Source organism: Pseudorca crassidens, chromosome 11 (genome assembly GCF_039906515.1).
Source record: "Pseudorca crassidens isolate mPseCra1 chromosome 11, mPseCra1.hap1, whole genome shotgun sequence".
Lineage (NCBI taxonomy): Eukaryota > Metazoa > Chordata > Mammalia > Artiodactyla > Delphinidae > Pseudorca > Pseudorca crassidens.
In genome coordinates this window covers 18548529-18563415 of record NC_090306.1, presented here as the reverse complement: position 1 = coordinate 18563415, position 14887 = coordinate 18548529, and positions in this window count along the sequence as shown.

The following is a 14887-nucleotide window of genomic DNA, read 5'->3' as shown; positions in this document are numbered from 1 at the left end:
TTTTAATTAAAGGCTACTTGCTAATATCACATTTCATTGACACTGAAATGCAGATATGTTGCTGTCATTACAGAAGTTGACTTGGCTTCAAAGCAGTTCTGTTGTCTTCATGAAATTGTACTCTGTGACTTTCTCTCTGCATGTCACTTCTAAACTCCAGCAAGAAAATAATGATGGGCAACATAACAATAAAAGCGACTGTCTCTTCTATTCCTTATCTTCTCTTCTAGAATCCTCCTTGCAACAGGGATTCAATGCCATATGGAGGTACGCTTCCGTGCTGTCAGGATGTGGACCTGTGGTGCGGTACAAAACTCCCTTTTCCTCATTAAAGGCATGCAAAAGTCTAAAAATAAATCTTCTGCTCGTTCATCCTTCACTTTTTAGCAAACCTCTGGGGACAACTGCCAGCCAGGCAGTTCAGGGGAGGAAAGTGAAGCTGAAGTATTCAGAGGGCGAAGCAGGGAGGCAGAGACTCATGATACAGGATTGGAATTAAAGCCAGGGGGAGGTCGAGAACTTGCTAGTAAGATGTTGCCCATCATGTTTTACATTAAGTTAGTCCTGGAGGACCTTCGTCCCCTAAACTCTAAGAGGGAAAAGATAGCTGGTGAGTCAACTGGGCTGTTGCTGTTGTGTAAGGACTTAGAATTACAGCAAAAGCAATAGGCTGGAAGAGGTGAAGACTGGCATTCTTGCTCGTCCTCAAGGCCCAGCATCTGTGCAAAAACTGTGACTCCTTGCAAAGGTGGTCTTCTTTATTGTTCTGATTTTATAGCCCCTGAAACTCTTGCCCCCCAAATACCCCCTCACTTGTTTTGCCATCATGCCTAAAATCTCCATGCTACTTATCCTCTTATTGTAATGGACAGGTTATCTGGGAAGAACATCAGGAAAAATCGTTTCCAGCCACTCAAATTTTAAATCCAGTTAATTTTATCAGTTTAGTTTTGTTTTCCAGTAAAACTCTAAGGGATTTAGACATGAAGTGGGCAACTTTCAAAGGGGGACGCTCTCCTTGAGGAAGGTAAGAGCAAAATCTTGATCACTGGACTGCCCAGGAAGAGTCCTCTGATAGTACTGGTACTCCAATAGGGCTAACAGGGAAGTGTGCACACAGAAAGTGATGGAGGGTGCTGAAGACCACCTTCACCTCAGTAAAGTGCCCAGAGGCTTCCTCTACTCTCTTTCCTTACTCCCTGGTGGCACAGTATCATTTCAGGACTAAGGCTTAGAGCATTTAATAGACAGCAAATAAATTGTGGGATTCTTAAGAGATGGCTCATCTTTGTTCCTACCCAGATAAAAAGAGTGAATTCCAAAACAGTAATATTGGATATCTATCTCTTAAAATGATATTCAGTTAAGAATATCTTTTGCTTTCCCCCCAGTTGTGTTCCATACAACCTAAGGAATATTCTAAAAAAAAAAAGATGATGACCCTATCTTCAACTTAAACCCTCAGATTCTTGAAATTCTCAACACTGTTTTATTCATTTTCTTTATTTTGGATTCTTAGAAGTCCTGGTTTCTTCCTCATTAAAACAAATCAGAATATTCTGGAAGTGGTGAGACTTTATTAAGGAAAATTCTGCCTGCATTCTCATTAGGCTCTGGTAGACTTGATAAAAGCAAATGTTATTGCAGAAGAAAATCATAGCTGAACTTTGAAAATTTTTAAACTTACCTCCTTTTGGACCAAGTTTTATCAAATGAAGAACTGAGCTGTAGGATTACTCGAGAATAATATTTATATCTGAGCTTGGATTTGTATAGGAGAGTCTACAGATACTGTGAATTAAATCAATTAATTTAACTGCATACAACCTGGGTATTCTATTTGCTAGAGTTCCAGAGCACTTTTTCTGTACTCTTCCCTTTAGAGATCTATATAGTCATGATCTCAAGAAATATAGATGGATAGACAGACATAGATATAATTTTCCCTACATATATACTTTTTCTTTCCAAAATGTCTATTGCTTGATCTGATTTAACTGGTATTGAGAGAGGGCTGAGATCCCTGGACAGATGTGGAGTATTTTTTTTAATGTTTTGTTAGGTTTGAAATATTTCTGTGTTTTCACTGTTTCTTTTAGACTGTTCTTTCAACAATATCAAACATCTTGCTAGTTTTAAGATTTTAGCAAGTGCTTTTTCCTCTTTCATTTTTAAACTAACACGAATCCATTTATTCAAGGGAATTTTACTGAACGCAGAAGTTGAAAAGAATACTTATAAAACAGCATCATGAAATAAGAGCAGGCACATTGAATTGTTAACTTTATTGATTGACTATGTAAAGCATTCTAAACTCACTCAGAGAGAAGCACTGAGGGGCTAAGTTCACTGCAGGGCAATTCAACAGAAATTCCATGCAATGTGAACTCAGCTTTCAACACAAAATTAAAGGGCTTCAGAAATCATACATTGCAGCTTGCACTAGACATATGAGACATAAATATATGCATCTGCAAAGATGGGAAAAAAAGCAATGCTTTTAAATTGTCTTAATATATCACTTAGAATTTCATGTTTCAGGTCTCAAGAACAAATTACACCTTTCACAAACATAAAATACAGGTGTATATAATCACCACTTTATGGTCTCCTGCATAAAGACATATTGCAAAATCTTCTATTAATTACCAAAATGATTACTCAGTTTCCTGGTTTGTAGGAAAGAAGTTGATAACAAACTTACAAAACAAACAAACAAAAACTCTCCTTAAACTAGACACATAGAAAACAATCAACATGCCAAGTCGTTTCTGTTAACTCACATGTGCATACACCAACAAGTGATGACAAACATGTCACTATAGGCACAGAAGGAGTCTAATAACATAGGATATAGGACATAGAAATATAACAAGATTCTCTGTCTCGGTAAGAACTTGAAGTATTATTGCAAAGACAAGGCATATCCATGGAACATTGAGATAACCTGTGCAAGGGTTAAATTAACGACTAAGCTCATGGATGGGGTGGAAACTGCATTCCCACCATAAACACCCCATTACAGAGCATTCTTCTCCTCTGACTTGTACCTAGCTGCTGCCTATTCTCCTGTATTTTTTCCTCTCCTTGTAGCTTTTCTTACTTTACGTATGTAGGGGGTTATACTCTCCCTCCTCCCGTCTCCCTTTTGGTTACATGTGGTATCTGCAGATGCAGCCCACACAGTTCTCTCTATGAACATCCACTGATAGACAGGTGCAGAGATTGATCACGGCTCGGTAACAGTGCTGGAAATGGCCGCCAGTTGTGAAGAAGAATAACAGCTGGCAGCCATTCTGATTGGTGCTGGCACCGAGGCTTTCTTATGAGATCCAAATGCCTTGAGAACCAAATGTTCCTGGGATTCAGGCTTTCTGCAGCCAACAAAGCTTAGGTCAAAAAGCTAATTGGCTACTTGAAACTTTACTTAGATATCTTCAAGAGAAACAAAAAGGGTTGTTTCTGTTCACTCACGTATGCATATACCAAGGAGCGATGGCTAAACAGATAGACAAGAAAAAGCCAAATGCTTCTTTGAAAGAGCTCTTCTTTCAAGGTAAGATGAGGAAAGGTTTTGAAATAACGATGCAAAATACCTTTTCTATAGAAGCCAAACTGTTATTTCGTACATTCACCATGTAATTATGTCTTTGGTGATATAAAATCTTCTCCATTGCAATTGTTGAAAGCTGAACAAGTCTAGAAAGAGAAAGAAAAGAAAGAAAGAAAGAAAGAAAGAAAGAAAGAAAGAAAGAAAGAAAGAAAGAAAGAAAGAAAGAAAGAAAGAAAGAAAGAAAAAGAAAGAAAGAGAAAGAAAGAGAGACCCTTTACAGAAGAGAGTTTGGTGCAATTCAAACAGAAATCACAACGCCACACCAATAAAACACTACTTCCTAAACTTTCCCTATCATTGCCTATGTGAAACATTGTTGTTCTTTCTCCTTTGCCCCATACTCAAATGCCAGGGCCACAGTAGGGCATGACACAAAGAGTGAAACAGTCCTGTGGCATTCTGATTAGACTCTAACAAAAGCACTTTCCAAAATGCTGTTTCACTAGTGGACAGTTCAATAAAAGAGGGAAGTGGGAGGGCAGAACCTCCTGGACACTGCCATTAATGAACATCCAGTCCGCACTGACCTCTGCACATTGCGGGGCCAGACACCATACAGAGCAGGGCACAGACACGCTCCCTGCTACTCTTTAAAGTTTACAATTGAGAACAGATGACAATAGGCTGAGACAACTGATAACACTGTAAGATCATGTACTGAAATTAAAGCATCAAGCAAACAGAAAGAAAAAAATTGAGCTGTAATGTACAATAGATTAGGATATAAAAAGGCACTCTATGTCATCCATTGAGAGGGAGCTTCATTTTTAGTTAATGAGGAAAAGTCTTACCAGGGAGGTGGAGCTTGAAGAGGTCTTTATGTAAAGAAATCAGATGAGGAATTTGGCAAACTAGGGGGAGGGCAGTGCGCCAGAGGTGGGGATCATAGGCTGACAAGGTCAAGCATTGGGTAAGGGCAGGAGACAGATTGACACTGGCCAAGCGGAGAGCATGGACTGAAGCCCAGGGCGAGAAAAGAGATTGTAGCTAGATAGCACTTGATACAAAATTAAAGCTCAATCTTTGTTTGCTCTAGAATTTCATTATACCATAACATGAATGAATGCATCTACAGCACGTGCGTTACTTCCCACCTTGAAGTAGGCAGCTGTCTGCTGCCTATTTGCCATTCCGCCTCAGGTGGCATAGGTAAGGGAGAAGAGTGCGGCCCGGGTGGGTGTCTGGACTGAATGTGACCACTTCCTTTGATGGTACTTCAGCGGTAGCTCTGAGGAGAGAGAGATCTTGAGTGAGAAGCAAAGAATACAAAAACCACAGAGGAAAGAAAGAACATTCATTCATTTTGCTTCTTCTTCCACTTTTATTATTAGAGTTAGTTGTGGGTTTAATTTGGTGCTTGGTTTCTGTGTATGAATGTAGAAAGTATCTCATGAACTCATTTCTATTTATTTGCAGCATTACCTCCTTTGAGCTAATGTGAATTTTTATTTTCTAAAGGGGATCTTCTTCCCCAGGTAATGTGATCTATTAACCAACCATCACGAATGTTATTCCGCCCATTTGAAGCTAGTTCAATTTGACCAGCAAGGTAACACTCTTGAATAAACAAAACTCAAATGTATAATTGTGGGAAGCTACTTGCCTTATTAATATTGTCCTGAGCTTTTTCATAGTCCAGTGTCACGGTTTTGTAAAAGCCTAAGTTTCCAAACCATGAGAGCCTATGAAGGTTGAAGTGGTCTAGACAAGAACAATCAAAGAAAGGTTAAAGGGACTCTGGAGAAAGGTTATAGGAATTGGCACTATGTCACCCGGGAGAGAGAAAATGAAAGAGCAAAGACCAGCCTTATGTAATTGGGAAAACGTGGTTGATTTGTATATGTAAACACTTCGGTTAGACTAAAGGAAGAACTCTTAAAGTAGGAATGCACAACTGAGACTCTGGAACTGTAACAATGGTGATCTTTAAGACTGGGATGGACACACGTGTCCAGTGCAGAAACTCACCTGTCTGGGGACACCTCGGGCTTGATTCAGACCATCTCTTCCAAACCTGTCATTTGATGTTACTTCCTGCCTAGTTCGTATGTAAGATGATATGAAAAGATGAGGTGTTGCTGTAAATCTTTATTTGTGACCTCACATTCATTGTTAGAAAGAATCAGAAGGGTCAGTGTCATCTCCTTTTGACTCAAATCTGAGATTGTTCTCTCCTCTTCTACCACAAATTCAGATTTGCTTTCTTTTCAGCAGAATTTTCTTGGGAAAATTCAAGGATAATAAAGAACTGTGTATTTGGTTCACTACTCATATATTTTCTCATTATTGTGCTTCTTTCACTCGGTTAGTAGAGGGTTTTTTTAATCAATATAAACAGTATCTTTTCTTTTTTAAGATTTCCATTTTCATAGTGTCATTACTGACACTGACAGCTGCCTAACAGTCATGTGAAATGTATAATTGCCTAAGGAAGAACATCCCATGACCGATTCTTTCTCTTTCATATTAAAAAGATAGACAGGCTTGCTAAGCCCCAGGCCTCAGAACTTTATGTCAGCTCAGGATTATTTTCCAGATATTATATTCATATATTTTTCTACATGTATCAAATGATTTTCTCTGGAATAAGTTTAGTAATATAGGTCTTCCCTGCTTTGTCCCAGGGATTGCCTTTTTGCACTTGTTCTAGATCTTCGTCTAGAGCACCACTCCCAGGTCCGAAAAGGCAGAGATAATTCATGCCCTTAATTACTATGTCTCTAGTAACAGTATAACCATCACCCCAAATTTCAAATATTATCTAAACTGCTTTCTAAATTTTGAGTTTGAATTTAACGTAGATTTTTAATTTTTTTAAAGGGAATGTCAGCACATATACATTTTTTTTTTCCTGATGGTGCTTTGATTATTTTTTCACTGTTTGCCGGAAGAACCATCCTTCAGGGACACCCCCGACTGCATTAACATTCTTTCACTTCCCCTCTCTCTACCCCTTTTACCTTATCAAAAACTCTCATTCAGGACTAAAAAGGAAATACCTGAACTTTTTATGAAGTTTTTATCTTTTCTCAAGGACACATCATTCTGATTCCCTTAACATTTTCTAATTGCTCATTTTAATAGCCCTGATCATTTTTGTTATGATCTTTTGGACCCTCTCCAAGTAATCCGTAAGTATGACATTCCTTTTTGGGTTTTTTTTTGCAAACTGGTAGGGAAAAGTTGATATTATATCATGGCAGAGAGTGATTCCCAAGGAATAAAATCTTCAGGGCAGTTAGAGAATTGAGGGCTGAGAAATTAATGTAGACTGTGCAATTTATGTCAGACTGCGTCTTGGTGGTAGACTTCAGGCTACTGTCATTTTAAGTTACTTTCTTTATGTCTTTGTACATTTCCCTCTAGCCACAGCCCACTTGGAGTAAAAATGAGGTAGATAGGAGTATTTCCTTGTCTCTTTCTTATCACCCTCCGAACACTACAGTTCTTTAAAGCCCTGCTCTGTATCTTCCCCGTTTATTTTTGGGGTCCTAGGAAGATGTCTCATGTATACTCATGAACAAATTCACATGGCTATTCTTCATTTTCTCCACTATCAATAGTACATGTGCCTATTTCCATTCTTGCCATAGCTGGTTCCTGTTATCAAGAGAAACAAGGCCACTTCAGAGTACCAAAGCTGCCATTCTGTCCAGATTTTTATGAGGTACTGTTCTGAGGTCCCCTGACGTGGCCACGCCATTGCCACCATGGTTAGTGCCGCTGCTTTACCGGAGCGTGTGACGGCTCCAGAATCTCTGTGTAAGAGGTGTCTGGGCACAGCAGGTGGGTGGGGAGCAGGGAGAGGTAGCTTGGCAGAATTTGTTCGGAGGCTTTGTTTGTATTATTTACTTAGACCTTGGGTTTCCTAGTGTACCTTTAAAGGTTAAGGCGTTGATGGATATTAGCTACCGCAGGAGCCTTCATCGGAGTGTGACCGAGGCTGTGGGGATGTCTCAGGACTAATTCAGGGTGGCAGTCAACTCCAGGGGACAGTTTTTTAGGGTTTGGGATTAGCTCCTGACACTAAGTCATTGCTCAGGGCTCCTTTCAAACATTCACTCCTCAAAACTCACTACATTCCTACAAACTCAAGATGGTAAAGAAGATGAGGGCATAGAAGCATCCGTGGTAGCAAATTCTTCTTGGAAGTGACACTCTGATTTGTCTACCGAGGGGCACCTTAGGAAGGAGTTGTTTTTTCTGCTCCATCCTCTTTACTTTTGCATGGAATCCCAAGGCTGGTGGGGATTCCAGGGAGATGACAAACATGGTGGCCATGTTGGGATGCCCAATTTGAAGAGAAACGTTGTTTTTCCAGACATGTCTGTGCCAACTGGAGAATCAATGTGACAAACTCCTTGTGCATCTGGGTCTAGCAAGAACCCTGGAAAGGACGGGAGATACACGTAATGGTAAGAGCGAGCACAGTGGTCTTTTCCCCATCACGGCATTGTCAATCAAGGGGAAACATTATGACTCGGGCTGGAGAACAAGGAGGAATTATCGAAAGGGGCTCTGAGGGCTGAAAACAAACTTTTGCTTTTTAAAATACTGTACTTCTCAATTTATTTGTTTATTCCCCATCTTTTAGTTGGTAATTTCATTTTTCTTTTATTATTATTTCAATTTTGGATTATTGTTCATGTGTATCCTTTTATATCTTGTTGCAAGATTTTATAGTTTGACTTTGCTCTGGAAGAGAATTTTATGTTTTTACACTTTTGCTATTTTTTTCCAGTTCGTTTTATTCCTCAACTTTTAAAAATGTTAACTACTTTTCTAATTATTTTACTTTTATTCCATAAGTTACCTTTCTTTTATCTTGGGGGGGGGTCCACTTTGTTTAATCATCTTTATTTCTTTATTTTACTGAGTTTATTCCTTTTTCATTAGGTACTTCTCTTTTAAAATTGTTTTTACGTCTTCTTTATAGAAGTCAGGAAGGAGGCATGGTCATGGAGGCAGAGAAAGTCACCAAAAACAGGGAAGCCTTGAGAATAGCAACACTTCTGTGCTCCCTTAATAGTTCCCAAATCCCTTTTAATGTTGAATCTGCTAAAACTTTAGCTTGAGGGACTCAGGAGACCACCAAGTTTCAAATTTCCTCCCAGGATAATGCTAATATTACCTGCACTAACAGCACATTCGAACTGCCCAAATGGTGGTGTTTTCTCAGTTCCCTTATGAAGGGAAACATTATTTAAAATCCACAGTCTCTGCCGTATATGACTGTAGACATTGGGCAGAGCTCCAGGTCAGAGCTGGGCAAAGTCACACAAAACAGAGGGAGGTAAGAGATTCCTTTCAGGCAAACATTAACAAAATATCCCTAGTTTGACTTCAAGGACTTAGGCTGTCTTTACATTTTCACTAAGACACTCTGAAAGGTGACATTGGAGAGGCTTCTTGATGGGTCTATCACAAGGAGTTATGAAGGGTAAACCAAAGCTAAATGCATTTTGATTTTTTGGGTACTATGGACTGTCGAGGAAGAAGAGAGCATCTTTTCTTCCAAAGAAGAGATCTACAGGGTTTTGTTGTAAAGGTCTGAATGTTAAAAACAGAAACAAACAAAAACAACCAAAATAACTCCAAATTAATTAAATTTTAAGAAGAAAATCCTCAAGGAGGGGAAGTTGGAAGACGTGGAAATGCCTTGAGCAGGAGGCATCATGGACACTGAGCCTCAGGAAATGGCAAGCGTCGAAGGGGTCTTCAAAGGTGGTGAGATCCGTGCCTCACTGCCCCGACTCTTTTATGGGCTGTGAAATGCTTGGGAAAAATAGCCTTCAATGCTGAAATCTTGAAAGCAGAAGCAACTGGTCACTCACATCGTATTCAAAATCCAAGAGGGAGCAGGAAGCCATTTTTATAGGCATGAATCCTATGAATTTATGTAACTTGCTGGGTTGTATTTAAAAGATTATCTTGATTTGTCTTCATGGCTTTAATCATCATTATGACTTACTAAATTCAATGGTGCTCATCCCTCCTTAAGTCCCTTAATTTCCTCTTATTTGAGAGAGAAAATAATTCCTTTAGTGGTGCTGACAGCATTCCGCCCCACATTTAATCCTGTATTAGGATACTGTCCTAAATCTTTTCCCTACTAGAGACCTATATTCCCAGATTTCCCCTTTCAATCTAGAAGAGAAAAAATTTATCTGAAGTTATTAAAACATTAACTTTAACAACAACAAATTCAAAGCAAGCTAAAGTCTAGTGCTAGGAGGATGATTATATAAATTACAAAACAATGGCATTATGGAATATTATATGACCAAATTATAATAACAAACCATGTAATGAAAGGAATATTATTATTGAGGTAAAAAGAAACATGTAAAACTTCGTGTGTTTTGCAGAAAACTCATTAACTAGCCACAAGGCCTCCCTATTTGGGAACTAAAAAGCACATTTATAAACCACTTCAGGATTAAAAAGAAAACCTAAATAGAAATGATAAACACTTACAACTAAATGCCCATGAAAACACCATATATCAAACTTCTTAATAAATGAGAAAGAATAAAAATAAATAAGTGTTCAGCTCAAGAAACTGTCAGAAGGAAAGTAAAATAAATTCAAATAAAATGGAAGGAAGTAAATATAAAACAGAAATAATGAAATCGAATACTAAAACCAATGGTAATAATCAACAAATCCAAAAGATCCTTCTTTAAAAGCCTAACAAAGTAGATAAGACCCTGGAAAATTAATTAAGAGAGAAAGTAAAAATAACAGGAATAAGAAAGAGGAAATAACTACAGAGAAGTAGAGATATTAAAATCCATAAGCGACTATTATAAATAAATTTACTTAATAAAAATTTGGAAGTCTAGATAAAATGAAAATGAAAAAAATTAGAGAGCTATAAATTAATGAAAAATGTTTTGAATGGACCAATTACAGTAAGAGAAACTAAAATGGTGGTAAAGATATCCTTCTTCAAAAGACATCAGACAAAGATGATTTTATAGGAGAGATCTACTAAACCATCAAGGAACAGATCATATTCCTATCTTTCATAATTTGTTTTACAATATGAAATATGATGGTAATTATGCGACTAACTTTTTTTTTTTTGCAGTACCCGGGCCTCTTACTGTTGCGGAGCACAGACTCCAGACACGCAGGCCCAGCGGCCATGGCTCACGGGCCCAGCCGCTCTGCGGCATGTGGGATCTTCCCGGACCGGGACACGAACCCGTGTCCCCTGCATCGGCAGGTGGACTCTCAACCACTGTGCCACCAGGGAAGCCCATGCAACTAACTTTTTGAGGTTGGTAATTTTTAATACAAAACCGGGCAAAAACTTCACAGAAAAATCAATTGGTGGATAATTTCATTATGGAGGTAGATACAAAATTATGTAAGTTAAATTAATACAGCAGTCCATCCCAATAACAATGCATCATAACCAAATTTGGTCATCTCTGGAATGCAAAGGAAGTTCAATATCAGAAAACCTAGCAGTGTAAAACATTGTAATTCATTTTTAACAGATCTGGGGTAAAAAAATATATATATTGAGGTATAGGATTTGCCCTGAAATAAATGAAAAATTTCCATGATCATCTGGAACAAAAACTGAGGTGAACTTCCATTTTCTGGGACCAAAAGAGAATCTGGGGGGGGGCCTGCACTTTGTTGCTTGGGGATAACCTCCTGATGGGAGGAGGGCGGTAACTCCGCCATTTAAAGGTCTGCCGGTGGTAATGGTAGTGAATTTTGCTTAGACTATGGGAGTCCTAAGACGAGACAGCTTAAAGTGATATAAGCTATTTGGTGTGTCTCTTTTCTCAAGCTTTCAGCAAGTCTTGTTTACTTTCTCCCTGTTGTCTGAGTTATATTACGGCAGGTTGAAAGATCAGTGTTCCTTCTTCATGGCCGGAGTGGCTTCATCAGATACGGAGGAGACTGGTGCCCAGCAGAGCATCCATCCCATGAAGGTCAGAAGCAATGGCCACAATGTGACATTGAGACAATAAGCCTGCAGCGATATAAACTGAGGGGTACAGTTTGGGGGTGATGGTTATAACAAATATATCAGTGGGGAAGTATATCATAATCAACCTATGTATTAAAAGGATGGGGAATCTCATTCTTTAGCCGCAGTCTGAAAAGTCCAGGAGGTAGGCATTTTTCATTTCCTCCTAAACTCTAATATATCCTAAGGTTTTTTATTTTCTAGAATTTCTTCTTTTTTCCATTGATTTTGTATTTTTTTCCAGTTTCATTATTAGAAATATAATATGATAATGTCTACCATTTATGCAAATTCAGACTCAGTAAATAATAATTCATTATTTCATTTAATTCTCACACTGCAGGGAGATATTATTTTCTACATGTTAGAGCTGAGGACACTGGAGTTTAGAAAAAGACTTGCCACGGTGAGTAGAAGAGCCATGATTTGAACCATTATTTACCTGGATCTGAAACCTTTGCCCTGTCACTAAACTATATTGCCTGTTCTCTATCCTTTTGATTTTAAAAATTACAAATGATAGCTTTCTCATTCACCCCTACTTCCAGCTCTCCTTAGCAATGTTTGGTTATAATCAGACTTTAAAATTATTGTCTTTAAGAGGGCTGTGAAATGGGTATGACTCTGTTTTAAATAGATCTTTTTGGAGTATAATTGCTTCACAATAATTGCTTTATTGGAGTATAATAGTTTCTGTTGTACAACAAAGTGAATCAGCCATATGCATACATATATCCCCATATTCCCTCCCTCTTGAGCCTCCCTCCCATCCTCCCTATCCCACCCCTCTAGGTCATAGCCAATCACCGAGCTGATCTCCCTGTGCTATGCTGTTGCTTCCCATTAGCTAACTATTTTACATTTGGTAGTGTATATATGTCAATGCTACTCTCACTTCACCCCAGCTACCCCCTCCCTCGCCCACCCCTTGTTCTCAAGTCAGTTCTCTATGTCTACGTCTTTATGCACACACCCAACATCATACACAAAAATAAACGGGTAAACCTTTAATGAACATTTGTCGTATCAAGCAACGTTTGGTGCAGGAAAAGTAAAACAACTTTCTACATATACTGAGAATGGAGAGATTAATAGAGAATTTGGGAATTTACAAAATTATTGGAAGAGTTGGGGAAGTAGCCTTTAGGCTTGTCTGAGGTTACTTCTGGAAATCGTGAGTTGAAATCACACACTCCATTGCTGCCAATCAGTGACTAGAATGTCCCTTCTACTGCTGGATGGGCTGCAAATACTCACGATCCAGGCAGCTAGAGAATGGACACCGGTAGCCTGGTGCAGACATTTCCTTCCACTCTGCGTGCCTGCCAAAACTGTCGAAAGGGACAGGGAAAAATGGCCCCCTCTTATCTCTGCCTTTTGAATCTCCCCTGAGTACACCTAACAGACAGGACTTAACTTCCATCTGGAATCCTCACAGCTAGAGAGTCTAGAAATGTATTTTTAGCTTTCTCCACTTTCCAAATAAGACAGGAAGCATGGAACCCACACTCCCCACCGCGCCGGATGAATCCTGAAGTTGAGGACCTTCCAAGTGTTTGTTGGGCCCATGAATTTTTTTCTCCTATGAACTGAATGTTCACATCCATTGCTGATTTTTCTTTTCAGCTGGTTGCCTTTTCCTTATAATTTATAGGCATTTATTTATTAACTTATTCTGAACATCAATCATCCATTGGTTGTATGCACTACAGATACCTTTTTTTAGTCTGTGTGGGTTTTTTGTCATAAAAGAAACTTTTATTATAACGTCATCAAATTTATCAGTGATTTTCTTTATGATTTGTGCTTCTTGTGCATTTTTCCAAAGTTATTCTCTAAACTGAGGTCATAAGTCAAGTCTGTACATTTTCTTCTAAATGTTTTAAAGTTTTACTCTTCACATTTAGGTTTCTATCCATCTGGAATGTGTTTTTGAGAACTGTAAGGGAGAGAAGTGTAATTTTTATTTCATATTATAACAAACAAATAACTGCACAATTTCACCATTTATTATTTCATCCTTTCCTTTACTGATACGTAATGCCCTTCCTATCATGAACTCTGTTCCCTTTTGTACTTGGGACTCTTCCACAGCTCTTTAATTTGTTCCAATTATCTTTTTGTCTATTTCTATTGCAATACCACAGTTTTAATTACCATAATTTTATAATATATTTTTATGACTCAGAGTTAGTGTTAAGTTCTTATTCTTTTTCTTTTAAATTACTAGCACTTCTTGACCCTTTACCGTCACATAAGGATTTTAAAATCAGTAAGTTCTCATTAAAAGAAGTTGGGGTTTTGTCTAGATTTGTATGATATTTATAGATTAACTTGGAGATAACGTACACTCGATGTTCAAATATCGAGTATTCATACCCTCATGCATGATCCACTTTATTTGGGTGAATCTTCTTTGATGTCTTTCAATACATTTTCTAAATGTCTTCATATTAATAGGTACATTACTGATTTTTGAATGGAAACATTTTATCTTGCTAGTTTTTATTTTTGTTTGTTGATGGTATATAGAAACACCATTAATCCTACAACCTAGCTAAACTTGAATTTGTTCTTACAGATTCATCTGGATTTTTTTTTCTTATAGCTAATCGTAGTGTCTGAGAATACCGACAATTTTGTTTTTCCCTTTCCAGTCCTTACACCTCCTATTTCTTGTACATGTGCTAAGAAGTCCAGCACAACTTTGAATAGCTAATACACTCGGAGTGAGGGACACGTGGATTAGGGGCCAGCTGGTTCTCACCAGGGGTGCTAATCTGTAAAGGGCGCTAAAACTTCAGCGGAATAAATCAAATATATGGTGCCAAAAAACTCAGGTTTCCACAAGCAATTCCTTATAATTTTGTCAAAATGAATATTGGTCCTGCTCCTACCAAAGTGGAGATGGCCTGAATGGAAATTTGTTAAAAAAACTACCCCTTGCCAGCCAACTCTGAAGCTAGCTTGTAGACAGTCACCTGAACTTGGCAGCTAAAGTTCTGAAACAAAAAATGATTGCATAGTGCTATTTACTGGAAACAAGTGATTTTCCTTATTACCTAAATTTTAATCACTTTACTATGATGCTTCCCAAATGCACCTGGTTCAGAAAAAAAAAAAAGGAAGGTGGAATGTAAACCTTAAGAATTGGAAAACATTTTGCCTTCAGTCACTGGAAGCAAATCACTAAGCAAATTTATATGTGAATATAATATTTGTTAATAGAAAATTGGTGTCTCTCCATCTTCACTAAATCCGTTTAAATGAAAATTGCTTAA